The sequence below is a fragment of the Pinus tabuliformis genome, chromosome 4_1 (genome assembly GCF_031772625.1).
Source record: "Pinus tabuliformis cultivar Carrire ecotype Pingquan chromosome 4_1, CPIR1, whole genome shotgun sequence".
Classification (NCBI taxonomy): domain Eukaryota; kingdom Viridiplantae; phylum Streptophyta; class Pinopsida; order Pinales; family Pinaceae; genus Pinus; species Pinus tabuliformis.
In genome coordinates this window covers 264,563,284-264,577,587 of record NC_142303.1, presented here as the reverse complement: position 1 = coordinate 264,577,587, position 14,304 = coordinate 264,563,284, and positions in this window count along the sequence as shown.

Here is a 14,304-nt window from a genome sequence, read left to right as displayed (position 1 = left end):
CAAATCTCGATCTCTTGTCATGTGAAAAGACGCACCACTGTCCAAGAACCACACTGATCCTATCACACTTGAAACCAAGCATGCGATCAATGAAAAATCAAGCTCAAACTGTGAGGCTAGAGCCTCTCCTGCTGCAGATCCAACAACTTGCTTGTTGTTCTTCTTCTGCAGACAATTAGTGGCATAGTGTTTGTGCTGGTGACGATGAAAACACTTCACCTGGACATATCCTGCTTCTTGCCTTTCGCACCAGACTGAGAAGCTTTCTTGCTCTTCCCCTTCTTTGCTTTGGCAGCCAAAGCGCAATTTGCTTCATCAGGTACCTTTGATGAAGATCCGTCCCTGGTATTCCACCTGATCTCCTCCTGCACAAGATCTGACCAAAGTCTCTCCCATCCTGGCAATTTCTTCCGACCATCGACAGAGTCTTGATAGGAATGCCAACTCTTCGGAAGACCAAGGAGAGCCAAGCTCACCAAGTCCTCATCATCGACAGTCACCCCCACACTTCCCAGCTCATCTCTGCACTGAGTGAACTTTGTGAGATACTTGGGCGTACTGTCCCCCTTCTCACATTTGATGTTTCTGAATTTATCCTTGAGCACCAGCTTCCTCTGATCGCTCTTGCTTTGGAATAGATCTATCAATGCTTTCCACATCAAGTATGGAGAAGCCTTTCCATGCAGGCTGGACACAATGTGATCCTTCATGCCCTCCAACAGAATCCTTCGACACTTTGTTGTCTTCTTTTTCCAAACCTCAGCTGCGGTAGCATCAGTAGGCTTTGGGACCTCAGCCTCTATGAACTCCTTCAGCCCATTATCATCCAACACCGCCTCCATCCTGTCCAGGGAAAATTTTAAGAACCCCCCATAAATTTATATGTATAATAAATGGGAGAATCTCCATGGTATATAGGAAAAATGGAAGGCGATTTTATCAATAATATAATATGTATATATAATTTTTTGGCGAATCTCTCACCAGGCATGGCGAATATTTTACTCAATTATAAAATCTTGTAAGATCTTGGTGAGTCTTTCACTAAATAATAAAACTTTGTAAGGTCCTAGTGAATCTTAGCATTGTGAACTCTTAGAGAATTTTTTGAAAAAGTATAAAACCATATATGACAAGAGCCACATGGTGGCAATATCACTGTTTTTTTCACATTTCCACGAAATGGAACTTGTTTATAAAATTATAAAAAATCCAACCAAGTCCCTTATAATATGCAGGTAAGCTTATAACAGAGTCTGATACATCTACTATGCTTGTCTTCATTCAAGTGTCATAACTGCTATACTTAACACTGTGAATCACAACTCTCTCAGAACTCAACTCTATAGTGTAATTAAAAACTTTGGAAATTGAATCTGACAACTCTATAAAAAGGATTAGTGAAATAGAAGCTTTTTTGAATGAGCCCACTAATTATCACTGCTAAACAATCAATCCAGACTATGAAGTCTTCCATCTTGATCACAATTGTGCTCACGATCAAGGGAGTGCGACCACCTAGCCTGACATAATGGCCATCATAGCTTCCAATAATCAACAACCGCCTTGCAAGGACATCCTAGCTCATGTCTCATGAATTTTATTCATCAATCTTAACTAATATAAATCTTATAAAGATAATATTAGAATCCTCTCCAGATTCACTGTTAATACAAGGGTAAAGGAAATTTTCTAGCTCAAGGCACTAGCCAATACCAACTTTGGTATTTGTGACCCCTTTGTGGAGATGCACCTACCCTGCCTCGTTGGGTTTCTGCCTTGTAACATAGTTAAAGGATCACAAGACTTTAAAATCTTCCTACTCCATTAGACACACTTTATATGCTATACATAGTGAATGGAAAAGAAGCATTATAGAACACACAATTTCACAGAAGGAAGAAAAATCTTAGCCAGTTCAATATCAAAATCTTAACCACTGATTAATAAAGAATAACAAGTAGTGTAATGAATTGTTCCAAGTTATTTATTTACAAGCTATAAAAATTGTAGTGGAATGGAAAATATTACTTAGGCAACCCTTCAATATTTTCCACTAATATGTCTGTGTATGTACATATGAAATTAAGAGCATTGTTGAATAAAAAGTTTCATTTTCTCTTGCCTCCATTTTGACAAATCAGTGTGAAATCAGTGTCACTTTGAATCTCTTTTCCTGTGTGTATGTTTTGACAAATCAATGTGAAATCAAAGTCACTTTGAATTTCCTTTCTTGCGAGGGATCACATCCACAGTTGATTAGTAAAATATAATCTACTATATATTATGTTCAAGAAACTGACTGCAATCTATAGTGGAAACGAGAGCTCAATTGTTATTCTGAATTTGAATATCTCAGGACAACATAAGAGATAAAAATGCATATGGCCTTAGTAGCTAGAAAAAAATCACTCCATCATTATAAGACCACCTAGATTTCGGCACTTAATCTAAATAATGGCACTAGTTGTAGTGCTTATTTGCATTAACACCATGGAAATGCAACAACAATGTTTCAAAGAACACTTACTAGAAAAGTTGTAAGGTTCTGAGAAAATTTTTAATGATAGCATCTGAACCTTATAGCTATGGTGGGGAAACTAGGGAACCCAAATATTGGAAGATATATCATACCAAATTTGAGAAAAAATAAAAAAGGGAAAAAATCAAAATCTATAAATCAAGCAATGAATTGTTTACAAATCAAATACAATTCCTTTAACTAACAGTTAAATTGTGGTGATATATTTAAATATTTAGTAAGAGGGTAACTTCAAACCATGGAATATTACCTTTGTCATTACTGTCATCCCTCAGTGACTGAGATTACAAATCAATACTTATGGAAAGATTGTAAGAAATTCTGTGAAATAGTAAAGCGTAACCTCTATTTTCAAGCAACAAAATCAAGACATTGTTACATCAAGAGCCATAATTGATACATAATCAATGAATCAAGTCCTTGTATGGCACAAGCTTGTTTCACAACCTCTATTTTCTCAATAACAAAATCAAGACATTGTATGTGGTTATTGCCAAAAGGAAACTACATTCTAATTTGGAAGAGGATCTTATCAAAAGACATGGATTTATTCAAAGCTAAAAAGCCTAATGGGTTACTGAAAAATAGGTTGGAATATGGGACCATGATACTTAAATTGAAAAAATATGCTTTCCTTTTAGAAACATTACAGTTATACAATGTTTTTTGAAAGCATTAGAATTTGAAATTGGGCCTTTCTATCAAGACAAATTTTCATTAACAGAATGTACTTTCCTACCTGAAATGTTGTAGATATCCATGAAAAACTTGAAAAGCATAAGAGAACTTAGTATAATGTACTTTCTTTCCTTCCTTAACATTCTTAAAGAGTTGAGGTTCCCCAAGTCATCAGGTAACTTTCGAAGGAAATGACAGTTAGTAATAGTCCAATTCACAACTGAAGATGTGTCACAAATACGAGGGGGCATCTCCTCCAAATCACAAAAGTGCTCCAGGTTAAAATCTAGCATTATTGGAAGCTTAATGCTCGACTGGTTGTTATTGAACCCAGACATTTTTCCATTCTTCACTAAAAGCTTAAAGATAGCTTCTCTAAGTTCTACATGACTTTACTATGCTCTTGAAGCGGGGGCACATACAGGCTCTCCAAGTGAATAGTCTTAAACTAAGTGAAGATAAGGTTGATAGATCATTCAGTGTGGATCTCTTTAACCCATAATTGAATACCATGTCTCTCTTGAACCCATAATTGAATACTATTAGGACTTTCAAATTTTTCATTGAACTCAAAAATGTTGGAAGAAAGTATTTGCTTCCAAAAAGAGTAAAACTAAAGCCTCTGCTTGAGGACAATTGATGTCACACCACTAACACTTCTCCATGGAATCTATATAGGTAAACCACAAATGCAGAATTCCATTAGAATATTGTGTTTATTGAATACACAAATTAAATCATTTCATTTCTTTAAAATATCTTTTGAAATCAAAATTACTAAAATTACATATCGATAACCTAGTGGGTGTAGGATAAAATTCACCCGTGTCATTCACAGAAAGCATGAGAAAAAACCTAATACTATATATAAAACCAAGAAAATTTAAAATTCATCACTTCTAGGGACCTCGTAACCACCCTGCCAATACACAAGTATGTTCCTGTTTGCAGTTAGAAAAATTACCCAAATTACAATCTGTTTACTCCAGCAAATGTTGGAAAGTTATAGAAGGACGATTAGTGCAATCAATCCATTCCTTTTAGCCCTGGATTTGTTTCAGTTTAAAACAGAAGTATACAAATATACTTGTCCAATGTCTATGCTTTAACCATTCACCTTAAGATGTTTTTACAATATAATTTCCTAAGTCTATTTAATATCTTCATTATCATAAAAACCAACCTATATCCATCTTAACTCCACATCTACCACTCTTAGGGGGATGAAATCTATTTATCCCTCTGAGCACTTGGTAGACCCAGAATTAAGATGGATCTAAGACAATATAATTTCCCCTTTAAATAGTCTATGCTCACATGAACACCATGGTATTACCATGGGTCAATACCATGGGTTATCATAAACCTAGAGCTTAAAAATTACTATTAGTAATTTATAAAAATTAATAAAATTAATAGTTGAATTTTATTTTATTTTTTATTTTAACCAAGCTAAAATGTTTAACATACATTAAATTACAACATCCATTTTGATCCACCAAGCCCCGAGAGGGATCAAATATTTTTTCACTCTATGCTAGTTTGCATATCACGATATTTGATACCTCTCGGGGGTTAGTAGATCCAGAGTAAAGATGGATCTATGATGGTTTAATTCCCCCATTTAAATAGGCTACATTCTAGGTGAATACCATGGGTCAATACCATGTGCCATTTTGGTGAATACCACGGGTCAATACCATGTGTCATTTTTATTTTTATTAATACTAATATTAGGGTTAATAATGTTCTTTTGCATGGTATTAATAACAATCTAGTCCATGGTATTTGTCCCATAGTATTTTGCCCATAGGTTTCACCTAAATATAATGCATTTTTTGAGTGTTCGTAAATATAAGGTGACTTATGGAGTAAATATAAAAAAATGTTTTATTTGTTTACCATACCTCTCGTTTATTTATATTTTTATTAATTTACCATACCTCTTTTACAAATATGGTATTTGGCCCATAGGATTCACTTAAATAAAACCTCTTTCTTGAGCCCTCATAAATAGAATGAGGGTTATGGACTAAAATTTGGCCCATAGGATTCACTTAAATAAAACCTCTTTCTTGAGCCCTCATAAATAGAATGAGGATTATGGACTAAATATAAAAAGAGGTTTTATTTATTTACCATACGTCTAGTTTATTTATATTTTTATTTATTTACCATACCTCCACTTTACTTATATTTTTATTTGTTTACACCCATACGGTGACTTATGGAGTAAATATAAAAAATGTTTTATTTATTTACCATACCTCTCATTTATTTATATTTTTATTAATTTACCATACCTCTTTTATAAATATGGTATTAGGCCCATAGTATTCGCTTAAATAAAACCTATTCTTGAAAATGGGCGAATGGATTCACTTAAATAAAACCTATTCTTGAAAATGGGCGAATGGAAGGTTGTAACTCCTAGTTTCAAGGGCTAAATTTACCTTTTTTACCCTCTCCCTTAAAGTAAGGTGGGCTATTTGAGGTGATTTGTAAAAATGTGCTATGATACAAAATATTCGCCCACTAAAAATTTAAAACCCCTCAATTTCGCCAAAGGGCGAACATTCGCCCCTAAAATTTTCTATGATCCTGTACTTCTGTTATCACTTAAGAATTCTAATACCCAAATTTCTCACATTAGTTTGATGGTAAAGGTCGATGCTAGTCTAAGTTTGATTTTTTTTGTTTGCCTTAGAGTCTGAGTCTTGGGAGTCTTGATGGTATACTTAAATAAAGGTCCACCATGCATTCTCATTCATCACTGGTCTCATAACTCTCACAATTTCCATGTGTCAGCTTTGTTCAAAGGTTATTATGTGCTACAAAGCTCTTTAGGTGATTTCGTAGCGCTTAAATCATTGTTAGGTGTTTTCGCAGCACATAAATCCGTTTTAGGTGTTTTCGTAGCGCAACATGTTTTAGGTGATTTCGTAGCGCATAATCCAGATTTTACACTGGCTATGCTACGAAATCGGAGATTCATGCAATCCGTAACAAATCTTTCCTAACTGTCAAATCTGTCAAGTTCAGTTATGGTTGCATCATTCACTGTTAGCTTATACACTCCACATATCATGTCCAACCGCTTATCTCCATCATTAAAGTCGCTAGGTACCTTGGTACACTTGGATTGCAAGTTCCAAGAAAAACCAGGTATTCACAGTGTTAAATATGATTGTATTCGTTGCATGAGGAACAAGTATGCATGTTTTCAATTTGAATTCATTATATATCAAGCGAGGCAGTTATCAAGCGAGGCAGCCATTCAAGCAAGGCAGAGATTGAAGATTGAGCAGTGCTAGTATATCTAACCTTCATTACGCTGAAGTCTCATGGAAGGATCTACAGAAAGTAAAGAGCACGGATCAGGGAGATGTTTGAGGAACGAACCTGAAGGTTTACACCTTATCTTGAAGAGCAGAGAAGTTGAGCACGTGTTCAAGCAAGTTGGATGTTGGAATTTTTGCGAGAAACTCCAAGGAGGTCATGCACAAATCACCAAGGAATTTGCTTTGAATTTCACAGGACTGAATTCAAAGGTTGGGATGCTCGAATTGCAAGTCTCACTGGAGGTAATATCCACAGTTACTGAGATTCCAAGGGGACAAGAAACTTGGTTTAAGAATTTCAAATTTGATATGACCCCCTGCAAAGAATTTCTGAAGCCCGAGTTTATTAACTCAGATTTAAACAAGTCTGTGCCTAGAAATTATGTCAAGGACTCATATGCCAATTTGCTTACCTGCATACAGAGGTACCTTACCTGTGAAGGGAGATACAATAAGGTGTATTCATATCATTTTAAGCTTCTGCTGCATTTCACAAGAAAGATATCTCTTGATTTACCTTTCTACTTATTTCGTAGCTTAAGCAAAATGTGTGACAAGGTGCAGCTAAGGAAAGAAGCCTGTGAGACCTCATTGTTTCACCACAGCTTAGTTAAGTTGATCGTGCTGCATGAACTCCAGAAAGTAGGTAGGGACTGGCCCACATTCATGTTTATGTTTGGTTTCAAGAATGAGACTGGTCTCAGTCCTCAAGCTGCAAAAGATCTTCCAACAACAACTGGTCATCAGGCAGAAACAAGATCCAGGAGGTTTGCAAAGTTGAAGGCTAGGAAACAAGTAAGGGAATCCACCAAGCCATTGACTATCCAAGATACACCACAGCAGTCCCTTAAAGAGAAAACTCAGATCAAAGAAGGTGCACATGAATCAAACACAGGTGAAGGATTCCAAAGAAGAAGGACTAGGAGCCAGGTAGCTAAAGAAAAAGGAAAGTCAGTGATTATTGAAGAAAGCCCTGTTTCAAAGGGAGACTTGAATGATTTACTGCAAGCCATTGATATTGAAGAATCTCCCTTGGTTCAAGAAGATTTGATAGAGTCGGGAAGAGACAAGGCTAAGAGAATCAAAGCCTCGAAAAAACTCAAGTTCGATGATCCGGTTGATAAATTTGTCTTTAAGCCAAGAAGACCCATAACGAGGAATTTCAAACACATACAGGAGATACTGCCAGGAGCAGATGAAATAGAGGAGATAACATAGTCTCATGAAGGAAAAGATAAAGGTAAAGCAGTTAACCTTCAAGAAGAAGATAGTGTTGAAGAGTTGAAAAGGAAGTTGGAATTGGCAAACTTTGAAATTGCTAGACTGAAGAAAGCCTCCAGGAAACATGCAATCAAGGAGGCTTATTTTAACCAAATGCAAGCTCGGTGGGAGGACAAAACATTTCAAATACCCGAGGTGGTTGACTGTAATGTTCAATTCCATAACTGGACTGTCCCTGCAATAAAGGAAGCACAATTCATCAGAAAGGTCAATACAAAGCTGAGAGTTGGGATTAGAGTCATGAAGAAACAAATTGAGGACTTAAAGATGCAGTTAAGCCAGCAGAAAGAATCTCCTCAAGGAAGTCACACATCAAGTAAGGTTATGTTCCAAATTTTGATGGTTTTCCTTGTTATAATATTTCTTGAAGAATCACACATTTCCACTCAGTTTTAAAAAGCTTTGGAGCAATTGAAAAGAATGTTTAAATATAAAGAAGCTCAAGATAACAGATTTTTGGTATTAGGCTGTGTTTTGGTGATTACACAGCAGTTTCGTAGAGCGCTATGAAACTGCTGAGGATGATGCCTAACGCACAGTAGTTTCGTAGCGCACTACGAAACTGCTGTAGCTACATAATTAAAACTCAGTCAACCAATTTTGAGGGACCGAGGGGAAATTTTTGAAAAAGGAATCTCCACAAAGGATCATATAATAGGTGTCAACATTCAACAAAGGAAGAAATAGGTGGAAGAAACCTATATTCGAACTCTAAACCTTTTTTTATAAAGTGATCATAGTTACTATAGTTCATGATATGTCAGACAGCTTCGAGGAGGTCTTGTCTTCACACATGGAAAAGGTTGACAGCACATCAAGGACGTGGCATTCTGATATATTTTTGTATAATCAAAGAAGAAGGGCATGGTTCATTGGTTTCGAATATCTTTGAGGAAAACCAAAGGTAGATAAATGGGGGCAGTTTCCTACTTTTCAGGGACAATGGAGAAGATGTGACATTAAGGGCCAGCAGGCAACTACAAACACCTACCACATCCAAACTAAAAAAGACCACTTGTCAAAGAACAAGAATGGATTGTAATTAAGGCTATTATTAGCATGATATGGAGTTAGACTCCTATTTGCCTTAGATCTCTAAAAAGTCTAGTTAGCAGTTTGTTACATTTAATAGGTAGTTAAAATTTGAATAGGTGTCATAAGAAGTAGAATTCGAGTTCCCCTCATGTTGGAGGAGGAATCTCAACCTTGTAAAAGAATTCTATATATAGGAGAAAGAGAAATGTACCAAGGGTTGGAAAATTATTCAGAAAAGCTCTGATATTTGGCTTTATGTAAAGACTCTTTTTCAGTAATACAAAATTTGCTTTGCTTCTCAGGACTTAGGAAGGATTCGATGTTCAGAATGTGTTGTATTGTTCTTTTCCCAATCTTTGCAGTGTTATGAATGTGTAATCATTTAGAACTCACTCATGGTGCTCTAATTTCCTGTATACATTCATAGACTGTGTGGTCCTATATGTTTCTGGTATGTTCTAAATGTGTTGAATCTTGAAAGCCCTGACTTCTATGTAAGGTTGATAACATTTTTATACTGAAATGATGTTGACTCCATAAGCCCAATGGATAGTTTCTAATTGTGTTTCCACCACTCACATTTTACCTTTTTTTCACAAGAGTTAGCCATATTTATCATAATCAAAGATCATTAATCCTTTGAGAGAGCCCTCTCAGGTTGGGGAGGCTAAGCCTTAGCCTAAAGTAGGTTTGAAATAATTACTTAAAGTCTGCCTGATCACAGCAGCCTATCAACGCCTAATTTTGAGATAACACCTTCCATGAAATATAGTTTGAGCTGCCCTTAAGAGCATACTCCAATCGCAATCCGTTGAAAGACATTGCTACGTTGACACCAAGAAAACACTGCTGCAAATTAGAATTCCACCAACTCCAAATTCAATCGCCTGAAATCTAAGATTCGTGAGAACAAAGTATTTCTCGTACAGAGATTGACTGTATGGGATTTTATCGGATATCTCACCTTCCAAAGGAAGGATGAATCCAGAGGCTACCTGGCCTGATTACAGTCTCTACCTGAAGAAATAGAATGTAAACACTTTCTGAATAGTAGATCTGATGATCAACAACTCTGATACCATGTAGAAATTTTGAATAATAAACACTTATTCACAGAGATTATCCCAATTATACACTATTGTGGAATACATGCATAATACATAACCTCCTCTACGTTGATCATCAATTTAGCAGCATCAAAAACAATGAAACATCAATCGCATGCACACATTAACATAGTATGTAACCCGGGGAAAGCTTACAGCTAAAAACTCGACACTATCTATATATTAATGATTGAGAAAATGTAACAATACATAGTACAATACTCCTCACAAGTATCCAGCACTATCTCCACTTGTTACACACAAAACTAGCTCAGATCCGAACAAGTCACAGGTTCAAATCTCCTCCGCTGCTTTGCCTGTCTCTATTGCACAATACCAAGTGAAAATCACTCACACTGAAAATCACGTGAGCACAGGCTATATTACTGGGCATATACTGAGCAATCTTCATGGGCATACTCAATCTATTGATTGTGCAAGATCTCATGCACAACTATAGTCACAACTGATAGCAATCTCAACCTCTAACACCTGTCTCCACTGAACTGTACATGCACTAAGTTAACTGATGTATTCTTCAGTTGCATTATGAGTTAATAATTAGTGAATTAATTTAATCAATTAATTCACATCACTCATCACTAGTCTATTTGCAGTTAGACTAATTTCAACTAGTTTAACCAAGTCAAACTGAACACAACTCCATCAACTCCACATCCAATTCACATGCATGAGTTCTAACTGATGTCATGCATGCAATAGCTCAAATGACCCACAAGAAAAGCGTATTTCCTTCTGACAGCTACATGTGCCACATCTGTAGCTCAAACTGAAGTGCTCCAAGAGGATAAGATAATGTTTATAGTCTAAATATTATTATGAGACAATAATATTTCACTTTTCTATTTTTAGCCTGGCAGTCTAAAAATAGACTTTGATCACTCCGCTATGAACCAGAAATAGAAGTCCATCTATTTTTCCCAACATGACCAATCATCCATAAACAACATCCTGCAACTCATAGACCATGATCCATATGTCTAAAAATATACATAGTCTAAAAATAGACTTTGCGCCATAATTTGCCTGCGGGCCCACTTAGTGAAGGCGACTCCTTTCCACTAAGCTCCATCATCTTGTTGCATTCTCAACACTCCCTCTCAACAAGATATGGATTATCAACAACCCCTATCCTGCCTCGGTGGTATTTGAATTTTCTCCTAGAGAGCGCCTTCGTCAAGATATCAGCATCCTGATCCTCCGTTGGAATGTATGAAAGTAACATAATTCTCCGCTACACACGATCTCTAATATGATGGTACCTGATGTCAATGTGCTTAGATCTATCATGAAATACAGGATTAGCCGAGAGTTTAATGCAACTCTGGTTATCACAGTAAATCACAGTAGGCTCCAAGTTAGAACCGAACAAACCGACCAGAATCTTCCTAATCCATATAGCCTCGCATGCAGCCAAACTTGCTGCCATATACTCAGCCTCTGCTGAACTAAGTGCCACGGATCTCTGCTTCCTGCTGTACCAAGAAACTGTTGTCAACCCGATACTGAAGACCGCTCCTGATGTGCTCTTTCTGTCTGTTCGGCTCCCTGCCCAATCTGCATCCGTGAAGCCACATAGCTTCACCTCATCCTCCTATCTGTACCACAATCCATATCCCGATGTGCCTCTCAAATAACGCAATACATGCTTGCACGCATTCCAGAAGAGCTTGGTTGGCTTAACCATAGCTTGTGAAAGCTGGTTAACAGCATAGAATATATCACGTCGTGTATTGACCAGATACATAAGCGACCCCACCAACTGTCAATAAACAGTGGCATCCTCCTTCCTCCAACCTCCAGGAAGAGGAGTGTCAACAGGCTTGCAGCCATGCATGTTGAACATCTCCAGTATCTCCCGAGCATACTTACCCTAAGAAACAAATAGTCCATCACTGCGTTGCCAAATTTCCAATCCCAGGAAATAATGAAGGAGGCCCAAATCATTCATCTCAAACTCCTTAGCAAGATCATCCTTGCATGAAAGTATCAACAGCTCATCACCCGTTAGAATCAAATCATCTACATAAAGTACAATGATAAGAAACTTACCCTCCACCACAATCTGGTATAGGTTAGGATCTGCCTCACTCTTGGAGAATCCAAGTCCGGTGAAATAGTTGTCTATCCGTGTCTACCAAGCACATGGTGCTTGTTTCAACCCATACAGCGCTCTCTTGAGCCTGCACACATGCGACTCACTGCTGAAGATCTCAAAACCTTCGGGCTGTTCTATGTACACCTCCTCCTCAATGACTCCATTGAGGAACACAGTCTTCACATCCATCTGATGAATGTGCCATCCCATCTGCGCTGAGAGAGCAAGAATCGTCCGTATGGAAGAATACCTTGCGACAGGTGCAAAGGTCTCCTCATAATCTATCCCCTCTATCTGTGAAAAGCCTCAGGCAACAAATCTTGCCTTGTACTTCTCCACACTCCTGTCAGCTGCCTGCTTAACTTTGTAGATCCATCTCGAACCCACCACTGATCTACCTTCCGATCTAGGAACAATCTCCCATGCACTGTTTCTGACAATCGAATCATACTCTTCCACCATGGCGTCTACCCATGCGGGATCCTCCACAACTTCCTCGAAAGAGGATGGCTCAGTCACAACACATTTGCTCACAAGAGCCATGTATCTAGTGTACCGATGAGGTGACTGTCTCTGCCTACATTAGGCTGTAGGTAGTCCTACAACTTTCTCTGCATCTTGAGCCAGTCACTCAGCTTCTGTCAAGCGCTTTCACCCTCTAATGGTTGGCGCTGCATGAGTGGTCTCTTCCACTCCATGAACCTCATCCTGTGGCTAATCCATGTCCTGAAGCTCACCCTTAGGAACTAATAGCTCCTCACCTGCATGTAGGTGTGGCTCCCTCTCAAGTGAACACTTCATGGCTTTCTCCTCTTGAAATTTTATATCCCGTCGCACAACAGTCTTCCCACTGTCTAGCAAATACACATGATAGTTGTTGGGCATATCGGTGTACCCCACAAAATATCCCAACCTCTGCGGTCGGCTCCAACTTCATCCTGGCATCTTTTGTCACATGCATGTAAATGTTAGCACCAAAAATCCTCAAATGAGAAAGATCAGGCTTCTTACCAGAATAAGCCTCCTTGGGTGTACTCATGCCAAGTATCCTGTGAGGACAACGGTTCTGCACATAAACTGTTGTATTGCGTGCTTCTGCCCACAAGTGAAGAGGTAGGCCCTTATCATGCAACATTGCCCGAGATGTATTCACCACCCACGATGGTTCTGTTCTTCTGTTCAGCAACCCTGTTCTGCTGTGGGTTATGGGGAGCTATGAGCTCTCTTCAAATCCCTTCTGCACTGCAAAAGTCCTTGAACTTGCCAGAGATGTATTCACCACCATTATCGCTCCTAAGAGCCTTCACCTTCTTCCCCGACTCCTTCTCAACCAGTGATTTGAACTCATAGAACTTTGAGTATGTCTCGCTCTTCTTCTGCATGAAGAAGATCCAGCACTTACGAGAGAAATCATCAACAAAAATCACATAATACCTGTGTTTTGCTGTCGAAGCTACTGAGAAAGGTCTACACACATCTGTGTGAATTCTCTCAAGGATCGTCGTGGTGTGACTATCCTTCTCGTGAAAGGTGGCTTTCAAAAACTCTCCGAAAGTACACCCCTTGCACTGATCTGACTGCGCAAGTGTGCCCTTACGAAGCCCTGTAGTGATCTGCTGTAGTATCTTCAATGCTCCATGGTGAAGGTGACCCAATCTCTTGTGCCACAACTCGCCATCATCCTGGCTCACCAATCCTTCTGCCTTGCATGCCATTGTTGCACAGCCATCTACATTCAACTGATAAAGGTTCCTCACTCGAACCCCTATCTTCTGGGTTTCTCCAGTTGTCTTGCTGCGCAGGAAAGCCTTTCCCTCGCTGAAAACAACATCATATCCCTTGTCTTCTAACATCGCCACAGAGATAAGATTCTTCTTCAATCCTGGAACATGCATCACTTCCTTCAATACGAAGGGTTTACCAAACTCCCTCTCAAAGGAAATGGTATCGATATTGGTCGCACTGTATCTACCATCATCGCCCATCTCGATGTGCACTCCAAGATCTTTGTCCTCCAAATCAGAAAATAAATCTCAATCTCCTGTCATGTGAAAAGATGCACCACTGTCCAAGAGCCACACCAATCCCATCACAATTAAACCAAGCATGCGATCAATGAAAAATCAAGCTCAAACTGCGAGGCTAGAGCCTCTCCTGCTACAGATCCGGTACCTTGCTTGTTCTTCTTCTTCTGCGGACAAT